We start from the raw sequence: 12,893 nt of genomic DNA, 5'->3' as shown, positions 1-12,893 counted from the left end.
TGGTAGAACTGTCAAATATACAAAAATCGGCCACCTGGTTAAAAAATAGAAGCCAGGTAGGCTCTTCATGTTGTCCTACAAAAGAGTAAAAAAAGATCATTTTCCATCAATATATAAAAAAAAAAAACCCAAAAACCTCCCACTACCATATCCAGAGATATGGGTGAATCCTGCCAGGTCATGATAGAAGTTTTCCTCAGCACTGGTGTTTACAGTCAGAGAGACCTCTGTTTGTGTTCCAGATCTGTCACTTGTGGCTGTGTGACCTTGGCCCAAGTGACTTGACCTCTCTGAGCCTCTACTTCCTCATTTATTAGATGTGCACCATCACAGTACTAACTCTGTAGGATAATTAAAGGAATTCAATTAGGCAATTCATGTAAAGGGCTACTTTTGTCAGTTACTTGATTCGTTATTCCTGTCATTCTGAATCCTGCCTCTTCTTCCTCCAGTCCTCAAGCTCCTGTCTCACACAGTTTTCACTGATTACCACCTCCCCATAGTCCACTGGACTTAACTCCCTGTCCCTGCTTAAGGGAATTTTAGAATGGGGCCAGTTGAATGGGTAACCCAGCCCAAGCTGGCTGTAAGTATTTGGTTAACACAAGTGGGCACCATGTTGTCAGTAACTGGGTCTGGGTCTGGAACTTTCCAGTGGCTCCTTGCTTAGGTTTTAAAGGCTGGCAAGGCCTCCGTCTACCCCTCCCCACTCTCACCCTTATCTTCTTTCCATAACACTGACTATGTCACCTGCACACAGCACCAGGAGGTCATGGGCTCTTTCCATGGAAATGTTCTTTGGTTACCTGCTGATTTGCATCTTGTAACACCAAAAGCCTGGAATGCAACCAGGACACGTGACCAGTCACAGCCTGACAATGACAAAGTCACACTTTTTTTTTTAAACTCACACCTCAACCTGTCCACATCTTCCTCCTCTCTCTCACTACCATCTCTGCAAACACAACAAAGATCTATGTGTCAGAACTTTCTAGAATAACAAAACCAATAAAAATAATATTATTTTGTGTCAAGAACAGTGCTTAAAGTAGATGACTCTGTTACTTCAAGATTTTATGTTTGGAAATGTTAAGACTCCATTGAACCCTCAAAGCAAGCTTTCCAGATAGTCATGGGCCTGGTTCCTACCATTTCCTTGGGTAACCATTTCTCAGATGGCCCCTGTCCACTGCTGTCATGTGGCACTTGGTTTGTCAGGCAGAGGAGCAGTGGAATAAAGCTGGTCGGTGGCTCACATGGCCAGTGCAAGGTGGCAGGGGAAGGGTCCAAGAGTTTTAAAAGCGTCAGTCGAACTGTTACTGTTAACACCCACTATTGGTTCAAGCATGTGGAGGGAGGAACACTGTTTGTGGGAGGGTATGTTTGTATAATCTTTATAGAGGGCAATTTGGTATTATCTACCAAAATGTGAACGCTTATATCCTCTGACCCGGCAACCCCATTCCTCAGAATTTCTTGCATTGGTATATGCACAAAAGACCACAGAACTACATGATGAAAATTTGGAAATGATATTAATGTTCACCAACAAGAGAAAGCTAAAACAAACCATGGCAATTTCCTGGATGGTCTAGTGGCTAGGGCTCGGTGCTCCTCATGCGAGGGGCCCAGGTTTGATCCCTGGTCAGGGAACTAGATCCCGCATACAGCCAAATAAATAAATAAAAATATTGTAAAAACAAAATAAACTGTGGCCCGTCTATACTATGAAGTCTTATTAGGAAGATAGTGTTAGGTCTGTATGTTGTTGTTGTTCTTTGGTCACTAAGTCATGTCTGACTCTTTGCAACCCTGTGGACTGTATACTATGACATTAAAAAATGTCCACATACAGTGAAAAAAGCTAAAAAACAAGACTTACAAACCTGTTGTGTTTTTTTGGTTTAAATATTTGTACTTTGTGTATGACTGGGAGAGAGTACAATGACCATGTTAATAGTTGCTGTTGGGGGTGGGGGTGGGATGGGGAGGAAATTTCCCATTGTTCCTTGTTTACATTTTGTGACAGGTATATATTTATCTATTTATATCTATATGATGAAAATATCCCAAAGCAGTGGATCCCTCCATTTTGACATCTTTTTTGCAGAATCCTCCAGCAGTGCATAATAACCCAAAATAAACATTTATCCAGAGCTTTGCTGTTTACAAAGCACTTTCACAGATAAAATAACACACCGAAATCTTATACCATCCCTGTGAGACTGTCCCCATTTTACAGGTGAGAACACAGAAATGCAGAGAGGAAAAGTGGTTCTGCCCCATATCTAAGGGCTGGTGGTTGGTAGAGCAGGAGGAGAAGCCCAGGTTTTCCTGTTCCAGTGCCAGGCACCCTCCCGCACCCTCCCAGCTCTCCCAGCCACTGCCGGCAGTGCTCCTTCCAAGGCCAGGATCAAATGATGCTGCCTCAGATCTTCTCTGGTCCAAAGTAAAAACCAGGATACCCAGGCATGGCTAAGAAAGCTGAGGGGAGAGGAAAGAAGAGCAGAGTGGGGAAAGGTGAGGAGCTTGATGGAGAACAGAGATTCAAAAGAGGTTGAGAAGGACAAGAGCATGTCAGAATGTTTAGTAATTCAATGTGTAGGCCATCAGGGCTTCCCAGATGGTGCTAGTGGTAAAGAATCCACCTGCCAAAGCAGGAGACATAAGAGACATGGGTTTGATCCCTGGGTCGGGAAGATCCCCTGGAGGAGGGCACGGTAACCCACTCCAGTATCCTTATCTGGAGAATCCCCATGGACAGGGGAGCCTGGTGGGCTACAGTCCATAGGGTTGCAAAGAGTCAAACACAACTGAAGCGACTTAGCACGCAAGCATGCATGCATCAGGAAGCCAGCAAGACCCTAACATGTGCCTCCTTCCCATAACTGCTCCATTGGCTGGGGGCTGAATCATTTGTCGCCATCCTGCTCTCAGCTGCATGAGAGCAGAGCCTCATCCTCCATACGGTAGTGGGATGGCTCCTACCTAAGATATGTCACAGGAACTTAGGCCCAGAAGGCCCTTAGGGATCTGTCCTCAGAGCCTCCGGTGGAAGAAGCCATCTCAGAGGCCTTTCTATAATGCTCATCTGCTGGTTTAACACGCTCCTGTGGCTCCCATGCCCTTTGGAGTAAAGCTTAACTTCCATCATTTGATTCATCAGGTCTTTTGTGATCTGGCTCCTACTTCTTCAAGCTCATCTCCAGTTAATTCCCACTGGACATTCTTATGACCAACCTAGATAGCATATTAAAAAGCAGAGACATTACTTTGCCAACAAAGGTCCATCTAGTCAAAGCTATGGTTTTTCTAGTAGTCATGTATGGATGTGAGAGTTGGACTATAAAGAAAGCTGAGCGCCGCAGAATTGATGCTTTTGAACTGTGGTGTTGGAGAAGACTCTTGAGAGTCCCTTGGACAGCAAGGAGATCATACCAGTCAATCCTAAAGGAAATCAACCCTGAATATTCATTGGAAGGACTGATGCTGAAGCTGAAACTCCAATACTTTCGTCACCAGATGCGAAGAACTGCCTCATTTGAAAAGACCCTGATGCTGGGAAAGATTGAAGGCAGGAGGAGAAGGGAAGGACAGAGGATGAGATGGTTGGATGACATCACCAACTCGATGGACATGAGTTTGAGTAAGCTCCGGAAGTTGGTGATGGACAGGGAGGACTGGCGTGCTGCAGTCCATGGGGTCACAGAGTCGGACACGACTGAGTGACTGAACTGAACTGATTATATATACTGGTTCCAGTCAGCCCCCCAAACTGGCTGGCCACACTCCTCTGCACTCTCCGTCCCTGTCTTCTCTGATCTATCTCATATGCTGAACCATCTGCCAGGGAATACTCACTGCTCCTGTTTCTCCAGGCCAACTGCTACGTAAGCTTCAGATCTCAGCCCAAACAGAGCATCGTCTGGGGAGATTTGCTGATAGATGCCCCTGACATCATCCCCTCCCCCCATCACCCCTGAGTAGTTGCCTCTCTCTTCTTGGGTCTTCCTCCCTCTAGGACTACACTGCTTTGCAACGGCTTTGTCACTTGTCTCTCTCCTTGGCTAGACGAGCACAGAGGCAGGTGTGCTATAGGAATCCCTGAGAACATAGTTAATGAATGAGGGATGACATGGTATGGTGGTTGCCAGTCTGATACCCACTATAGGTGACAGGTATCAGACCTCAGCGATGGAACTTTGCCTTGCAGCCCTGACAGGTGTCACAGGAATCTTGCTGCCTTCATCCACAGGGCCAGTTCCTCTCTGCCTTTGTCTGGCAAATCTGAAGCTTTGAATAAGGTATGTTACAAAGGGCAGTAACTACTGGGAGATGTGCTGTGAGAAATTTCTGGCAGGTTCTAACCACCATTCCTTAGTGGGGGAAACAGGACACCCTCAGGTGTGCAAAGCGCTAATAGAAGCAGAGGGCTGTGACCAGGCTCAGGAGGTCCGGAGTCCATTCCCCTGCCTCCTGGCCAGATTGGCTCAGTAGCAGACAAGAGGGTGCCTCCTTGGATTACCAGTAGGAGGGTATTTTATTAATATTCTTAGCTGTGTAGTAATGGTTCCACGAAAGATAAGCACTCACAGGGAGGATGGCGTCACAACCTCCTAGCACTCGAGACACGGACGCAGGTCTCCACCTTGTGAGGTCTGGGTGCATCCCTCAGGCCAGCGTGAGTTCCCAGGGCGAGAAGAAGGAAAGCAAGCAGGCTCTCTCAAGAGAGGACAAAGAAAACGCTCTAGGATCAGACCTTGGGTGCACAGAATCTTTGGGGTCACAATCAGTCACCTGCCGTTTACAATCAACCCAGCCCTGCCCTGGGCACACAAGGTCCTGGACACCCAGCATCTCACTGACTCCTCACAACCTCTCCAGGCTTGGGAAGGAGCTGGGCTGAGCAGGCTTTGGCTCTGGCTCCCAGAGGTCTCAGTCCTAAGCAAAGAGCTGGGAATTAAGGAACCAAGACATTTGGTTGCCAGTCTGAAGCCCTCTGCATTTGACATTCCGCTTCTCAGTCCCGAAAGAAGAGAGAGATGGAACAGCCCAGCCCACGTGCCCCACTGTCCACGGGCCCCACTGTCCACACTTTCAGTAACTATCTGGGCACCTACTATGTTCCAGGCACTGTTCCACGCTGTCAGAAAACTAAGAATAGAAAAACAACTAAAGCAGATTTTTAAAATGTAAACCCTGCCCTCATGGAGCTTACATTCTCATACTGTAGCATTTATTAGTGGCTACAAGTGACATGATTTTATTTTTTATTGGAGTATAATTGCCTTACAATGTCATGTTAGTTTCTGCTGTACAATGAAGTAAATCAGCTCTATGTATACATATATCTCCTCCCTCCCACCCCACACCATCCCACCCCACCAGGTCATCATAAAGCACCAAGCTTAGTTTCCTGTGCTTTATAGTGGGTTTCTGCTACCTATCTATGTCACATATGGTAGTGTATAAATGTCAATCCATAATTCAAAAGCACACATGTACCCCAGTGTTCATTGCAGCACTATTTACAACAGCCAGGACATGGAAGCAACCTAAACGTCCATGGATGGATAATAGATTATGATGTGGTATGTGAATGCAGTGGAATATTACTAAGCCACTAAATGGAATGAAATAGAGTCATTTGTAGAGACATGGATGGTCCAAGAATCTGTTATACAGAGTGAAGTATGTCAGAAAGAGAAAAACAAATGTATATTAATGCACATATGTAGAATCTTAAAAAATGGTACAGATGAACCTATTTCCAGGGCAGGAATAGAGATGCAGACATAGCAAATGGACATATGACATGATTTTAGATGATATGAGGGTCTGGAATTCAACAGCACTGGGTCACATCATGAGAAAAGTGTACCTTTTAAATTCTTTTTTCTTTTCACACACTTTAAAGGAGGTCTCAGTCTGCTGCTAGCCCCTTTTAACAAAAAGGTGGCAGGAGCTAGTGAGAAGTTTACCCCATTGTTGGGTTTTCACCCTATTTAGTAAAGGGCTTCCCTGATGGCTCAGAAGGTAAAGAATTTGCCTGCAATGTAGGAAACTCAGGTTCAATCCCTGGGTCAGGAAGATCCCCTGGAGAAGGCAATGGCAACCCACTCCAGTATTCTTGCCTAAAGAATTTCATGGACAGAGGAGCCTGGTGGGCTACAGTGCATGGGGTCGCAAAGAGTCGGACACAACTGAGGGACTAACACTTCAGTAAGAGTTAACGTATATCTGTGGCCAGTGATGTTAATTTTCCATTGAAGGTAGATAGAGTCGCTTTCTAAATAAATGTAAGTTCTCTGATCAGGGAGTCATTTTAAAGAAGGCTGTAAGAGGCTACCCATAGGACAGCTGACCAGCAGCCATAGCAAAGCATTGGGTTTGGGAAGCCTTGAACTAGGCGCTGTGACTGAAAGCACTTCTGCATCTCGAGACTGAGACACGCTCATGTTGCCTTTTGGGGGGGTTTCAAAGAACCAGTCGGGGTAGCTTCACTGCTTCATGCTTAAACGAATCCCACACCCGTCTCCCTCACTCCTGCACACTCCGGTCTCCACTGGGCTGGCCCCACGCTGTCTCCAGCAGAGAGGCCACAGCAGCTGAGTCTGGAGCCAGACAGCAAACACCCTGCCCGCCCGCCCTCTGCCACCAGTAATCTCTCTGCCTTATCTCAATCCCCACACTTTCACTGAGGGCAAAGGTCACTCTCAGGAAGCTCCCTCCTCATCAATGGGCCTTCTTCCCAGGAGCTGGGCTCCTCCTGCTCTGAATGAGAGAGAACTGCCTGCAGCCCCCACCGAATCCCGTTTATCTCTTGATCCACGGCTCCATGCTGACTCAGTGTCAGAGGCACCCGAGGAGACTTACCAGAATGTAAGGGCCTTGGGCCCTGCGCAGACTCGCTGAGTCAGAGCCATTGCAAGATGGGGCCTGGAAGACTGCATTCTGTGACCCTGCCAACCGTGTTTGTGAAACCATGTAACTCAGATTGGGACTTGAGCCCACATGCTTTTAACTGAGTTCACACACCTGGTTTCAGGACTCAAGGAAGCTCGGGTTCTTAATGTCTCATCACAGAAACAGTTCATCGAGAGACAAAGTGATAGGTAAGAAAAGGATTTATTTAGAGAGAAACAGACTCCACAGACAGAGTGAAGGTGATCTCAGAAGGATAGAGGCCTTGGGAGAGACAGACTCCACAGACAGAGTACGGGCCATGCCAGAAGGCAAGAGTGGCCTTGAAATATGGTGTGGTTAGTTTTTATAGGCTGAGTAATTTCATAGGCTAATCTGTGGGAGGAGTTTTTCAACTATTTGGGGGAAGGGGCTGGGATTTCCAGGAATTGGGCCACTGCCCACTTTTTGGTCTTTATGGTTGGCCTTGGAACTGTCTTGGCACTAACGGGTGTGTCATTTAGCTTGCTAATGTGTTACCATGAGCATATACTGAGGGCCCAAGGTCTAGTGGAATTCGACTCTTCTGCCATCTTGGATCCATCTGGACCCATCTCGGACCCAGTTTATGTCGTGTCCTATGGCCATGTCATTCTTTCAAAGCTGTGCCCTGCCCCTTTTCCTCCTGTTTCATTTGGATCTGCGGGTCAGGAAGTTCTTGGTGTGAAAGGCCTGCTCAGTAGGCTTCCTCTGTGGCCAAAGAATGACCCAAGGTTGCGTTATCAAGGCAACAAGTGCAGGTGCTTGGACTTTGGAGTTGAGCAAACCTGGATTCAAGTCACCACAAGGAAATGGCTGAGCTGCCTCAGGCAAGTGGCTTAACCGCTCTGAGCCTCAGTCACCTTGGCTAGAAACGGGGGTAACTGGCTCCTATGCATCCTCTGGCTGTTGGAGCGTTCTGTGACCTGGTGTATATAAAGTGCATGATTCAGGGACTGACTCAGAGTAGGAGCTAACGGAGTACTGGCCAGCATTGCTAGGATTGTTTGTAACCTTGGCCACCTAAAGGGACTCAGAGTGGTCGGCAAGAGGGGAGAAGGAAGGAGAGGAGTGAGAGGAAGAAGCAGAGCCCAAACAACCCACACCATCCAGATATTATCCACCCCTTTCCCTTCAAATCCCTGGCATCCCTGAAGCCAGAGGCCAGGATTCTCAGCCATCCCCCTGGACGTGGGGCCGAAGTTACCAAGAGATCCACAGACGCAAGGCAGAACTTCCCCAGGAGCAATGAACTGAGTGGATGGTGGACAACCAAGAAGGGCAACCTAGGACCCCCGTATTATGGATGAGGGGTTCAGGAAGGCTCTGCCTCTTCACCGACAGAGTGGATGCTCCTGTTGCCTCTACTTCTTTTCTTCACTTGTTTGAGGTACAAACAGGAAATCCACATGGAGATCAGCACTCTCATTCCTTCCTTCCTCCCCTCTTTCAGCAGATCCTCACTGAGGGTCTGCAGGGTGTCCACCCTTGGCATAGAGAATCCACCACAGGACAAGTGTCTTCTGCTTCACCTGCCTTGTTTTGCAGATGAGAAACCTGGAACCCTGGAAGGTGAAGTGATGTAGCCACCATCACCGCCAGCGAGTGGCAGCCCTGGCACCCTGGCTTGTACCACTTCTTCCCACTCTGCTTTCTGCCCGCATGAAGCGCAGGCCAACAGTGTCCTGAGGATGCTTTTCTCTCAGTCTCCATCTCTGGCATAATGTCCAGAGCATGGAAATTCTACACCAGTGGAATGAATGAACAGTTTGAAGGCTAATCTCCTACTGGGAGTAGAGAGTATAACACAGTGAGGGCAGCGCTTCTCAAACTCCAGTGTGCACGTGAATCACCTGGGGATCATGTTCAAATGCAGGTGCCAGACACTGATCCGGGAGTTTGGGATGAGCTGGGGGTTCGGTGTTCCTAGCAGGCTGCCCTCCCCAGACCATAACTAACTGTATAGAGCACCCTCTGGAGCCAGACTGCCTGGATTTGAAGCCCAACTCTGCTACTTACCAGCTGCGCAGGCTTGAGCCAGTTACTGTGCCTGGGTTTTCTCACCTGCCAAGGCGGATGGGTGACAATAAGAGGACTTGCTTTATAGAGTCAGCGGGAAGGTTAATGAGTTAATATGTGTTAAGCACTTTGCCCAGAGCCTGGCACATATTAGGTGCTCAAAAAACGTTGGTTGTTATCACAAGGTACAAGGAGAACCTTCTTTATAGTAGGGCAACCCCCCCTCCCTACTTCTCCTGGCCCCACCCCCAGGGGACTCAGCATATTCCTCTGCAGCGTCCAACCAGCCTTGGTCCAAACCACTCTTGAACAGCCCTGATTCCAAAAAGGCTGAATCCATCTCACCGAGATGATGGTCCGAGCAGCGCAGGGCCTCTTCCCCACCCCACCTGCCACCCCCAACCTGGCTGTCACACAGCTGTGTGAGTGGGATGGATGAGAAGGTGCCACAGGCAGAAGGAACAGAATTCTGCCTTGCAGAACTCGAGTTCCAGCTGGCAGGCATTTAGGTCTGTTTTCTCTAAAAGCCTCTCAGATCTTTCAGGAGGCAAAGAGCTTTTATCTGCAAGATCCTGAAGAGCCAGGAGGTAATAAAGATCCATGCAGTCACTGCTGAATCCCGCTGATATCATCAGAAAGAAGGCAGGCATGCCTATCAGGGAGTTTTCAGAAGACATAAATTAATAGTCCTTTGGGGCTGGCAGGTCAGCAAGGTCTTAAGAAATAACTAGAAAAAACTCAGAACCCGGTGCCCAAAGTTTGGCTTCTTTTTCTTCCTGGTTGGAAGATTGTTTTTCTCTACTCTCAGCAACCCACCCCATGCCCCCCTGCCCTACAAACTGCAACATTCCTGCCCCCCTGTAACGTGTGCCTCCCACCGTATTATTCATACTGAGGCATGAATGGCTGTCAGCAGCTCGAATGAAGTCTGAAACTTTTGTTTTCCCCGAGATCCACATCTTTAGCTAAGGGGAAAACACCCCACTAAAAACATCTTAGACATCAGTCATGGGAAAAGGGCAGTTGGGTAGAAACTGATGTGGTTTCAAGGTCAGGAAACCCTAAGTTAAAATCCTGGTCCTAATATTTACCAGCTTGGACGAGTCATTGAGTTCCTCGTCTGTAAAATAGGGCCGGCACCTCCCGTGCAAAGCAACATGGGATTAAAGATAGTGTATAGGATGCACCAAGGGTAATCCCAGACACTGGCAACCCCTTAGTTGGTGGCTGTGCTTCTGACCACCTTGGAGCACCCTCCCTGACCTCCCCAGGCGGGGCTGAGCCTACCCCCTCGGTCCCAGCCTGTCTGCTCCTCCACTTGCATTCAGCAGCTAGACTACTGGAGGCATTCATTCCTCTGTGTGTATCCCTCCCCTGCTCTCCACGGTGAGCTCATTGAGGGCAGGGACTTTGTCTGGTTTATCTCGGATCTTTGTGTCCTGCACAGGGCTGGCATCATAAAGGGGCCCATCTGAATTCCAGACCCTGACCTTAGAGATAAAGGGAGCTCTCCTGAGTGCCTGCCCTCATTCGTCCTTGGGGCTGAGGCTTGGCTGAAGGAACAGGGTCTAGTGGAGAGGCACCGTGGCCACCCCCAGACCCTCAGTCCCTGGGCTCTACCACCCCTCCAGAACTGGCATGTGGTTTCTCTCTAGTGAACAATCTTGGTTTGATCCCGGCTCCCTGGCATGGGAGAGGTCCTGGCGTGTGCAGGCAGGGAAGCTCTAAGCTCTGGGTTGGGCATTGGCTCCATTGTTTCATTCTCTCTCTCTTATCTCGTTAGTTAGTGATTAACTGCTCTTTGAAGGTTTCCCAGCCTCCAAAGCTCCCCCAGGAGCACAGGTGGCTGCTGGGTTGGAGCAGGAGAGCCTGACTCAGGGCCCAGTTCTCTCTGCTAGACGGAGAGAACCCAGAGGCACAGCCTTGTGGGGGTGCTGGGGTTGGCGCTGTGCTGTCAGGGTTTGGTGGGAAGGGCACTGGAGGCGTGTCCACAAGTGCTGGTTCCTTGGAAGAGAGAGAGAGGAGAGAAGAGTGTGTGTGTGTGCGTGTGTGTGTGCACGCACGCGGGTGTGGAGGAGAAGAGGTGTGCACGGGGGAGGTGTCTGGAGGGAGACAACCAGGACCTGGGAGAGAGAGGGTTCACTCTCACCACCCCCACCTCCGCCCACCCCTAGGACCTTTCTGTACAAACCCTGATCCATGCAGCTTCATCAGATAAAAGCTACATTAACAGACAGCCCGCATAAGCCAGAGAGGGCTGGAGGGCTTCCTTGGTGGCTAAGACGGTAAAGAATCTGCCTGCAATGCGGGAGACCTGGATTAGATTTCTGGGTTGGGAAGATCCCCTGGAGAAGGGCATGGTAACCCACTCCAGTATTCTTGCCTGGAAAATTCCATGGACAGAAGAGCCTGGCAGGCTACAGTCTATGGGGTTGCAAAGAGTCAGATACGACTGAGCGACTAACACTTTCACTTTCCCCTAAGCTGGAACAAACACCTCCTACCTTTCTTCAGCAACCCCTCCCTGAGGTGGGCCACCAAGGAGACTAGGTCGAAGCAGGCTTGGATACTCCTCCAAGCCGGAGGAGTATCGTCTAGAACTCTCCAGGAGACACAAAGACCTTTCCATTCAGAATGTCAGTCTCTCCTCCATCTTTTCTTTTCTTTAACACCATGATTTTTGATTTAAGGTTTGGACTTAGAGAGACTTTCAGGAGACCTACGAATGCCTACCCCCAATACACACAATCAGCAAACAATTGGGGGAGTAGGCATTGAAGTACAGTTTTCTGGGAATAGACTTCTATATTCAGCCAAAGTGATATAACCATGTCTCACCCTGAAACCCCTGAGTTACTTCCTGTTCATTCCATTGCTTTTACAGGAGAGGAGAGGGTCAGTTCAGTTCAGTCACTCAGCGTGTCCGACTCTTTGTGACCCCATGAACTGCAGCACGCCAGGCCTCCCTGTCCATCACCAACTCCTGGAGTCTACCCAAACCCATGTCCATCGAGTCAGTGATGCCATCCAACCATCTCATCCTCTGTCGTCCCCTTCTCCTCCTGCCCCCAATCCTTCCCAGCATTAGGGTCTTTTCCAATGAGTCAACTCTTCGCATGAGGTGGCCAAAGTATTGGAGTTTCAGCTTCAGCATCAGTCCTTCCAATGAACACCCAGGATTGATCTCCTTTAGGATGGAGTGACTGGATCTCCTTGCAGTCCAAGGGACTCTCAAGAGTCTTCTCCAACACCACAGTTCAAAAGCATCAATTCTGCGGTGCTCAGCTTTCTTCACCGTCCAACTCTCACATCCATACATGACCACTGGAAAAACCATAGCCTTGACTAGACGGACTTCTGTTGGCAAAGTAATGTCTCTGCTTTTAAATATGCTATCTAGGTTGGCCATAACCTTCCTTCCAAGGAGTAAGCTTCTTTTACTTTCATGGCTGCAATCACCATCAGCAGTGATTTTGGAGCCCAAAAAAATAAAGTCTGACACTGTTTCCACTGTTTCCCCATCTATTTCCCATGAAGTGATGGGACCAGATGCCAGCAAACCCTTATGACATAGATGGCCCTTTCTGCCCTATGTCACCCTCTTCTTTGGCTCCGGGCAGGGATCATGGCATTTGGGCTCCTCTAGCTCCTTCTCTGCCCAGGCCCCTGGCCTTTGCCCTTGCTGTTTCCTCTCTCTGCCTTGAGATTTCCTCCAACACTTCTACAGCTGCCCCTTCTCATAGTTCAAGTTCAGCTCCAATGTTTCACCCTCAGAGCTGAATCCACATCACCCCCAATGCTCCCCCAGTTTCCCCACAGCACCCTGTTTATATTTTCACTGCATGAGCTAGGTCTTGCTTTGCTTGTTTATTTAGTCTTAATTTATTGTCTAGAATGTAAGCTCTCCAAGGGCAGAATTTTGTGGGGCTCCT

General features: G+C 48.6%; 1 protein-coding gene across 2 annotated transcripts in view; it reads right to left on the bottom strand.

Moving 5' to 3' along the window:
* EHF (ETS homologous factor) overlaps positions 1-12,893 on the bottom strand; it is a 130,549-nt gene that overhangs the window by 54,586 nt on the left and 63,070 nt on the right. The window lies entirely within an intron of this gene.

The sequence above is a fragment of the Giraffa tippelskirchi genome, chromosome 11, assembly GCF_054371585.1.
Source record: "Giraffa tippelskirchi isolate mGirTip1 chromosome 11, T2T-mGirTip1v1.2.pri, whole genome shotgun sequence".
Taxonomy (NCBI): Eukaryota; Metazoa; Chordata; class Mammalia; order Artiodactyla; family Giraffidae; genus Giraffa; species Giraffa tippelskirchi.
Note: the sequence above shows the minus strand (reverse complement) of the source record. Positions and strands in the feature narration are given on the sequence as shown.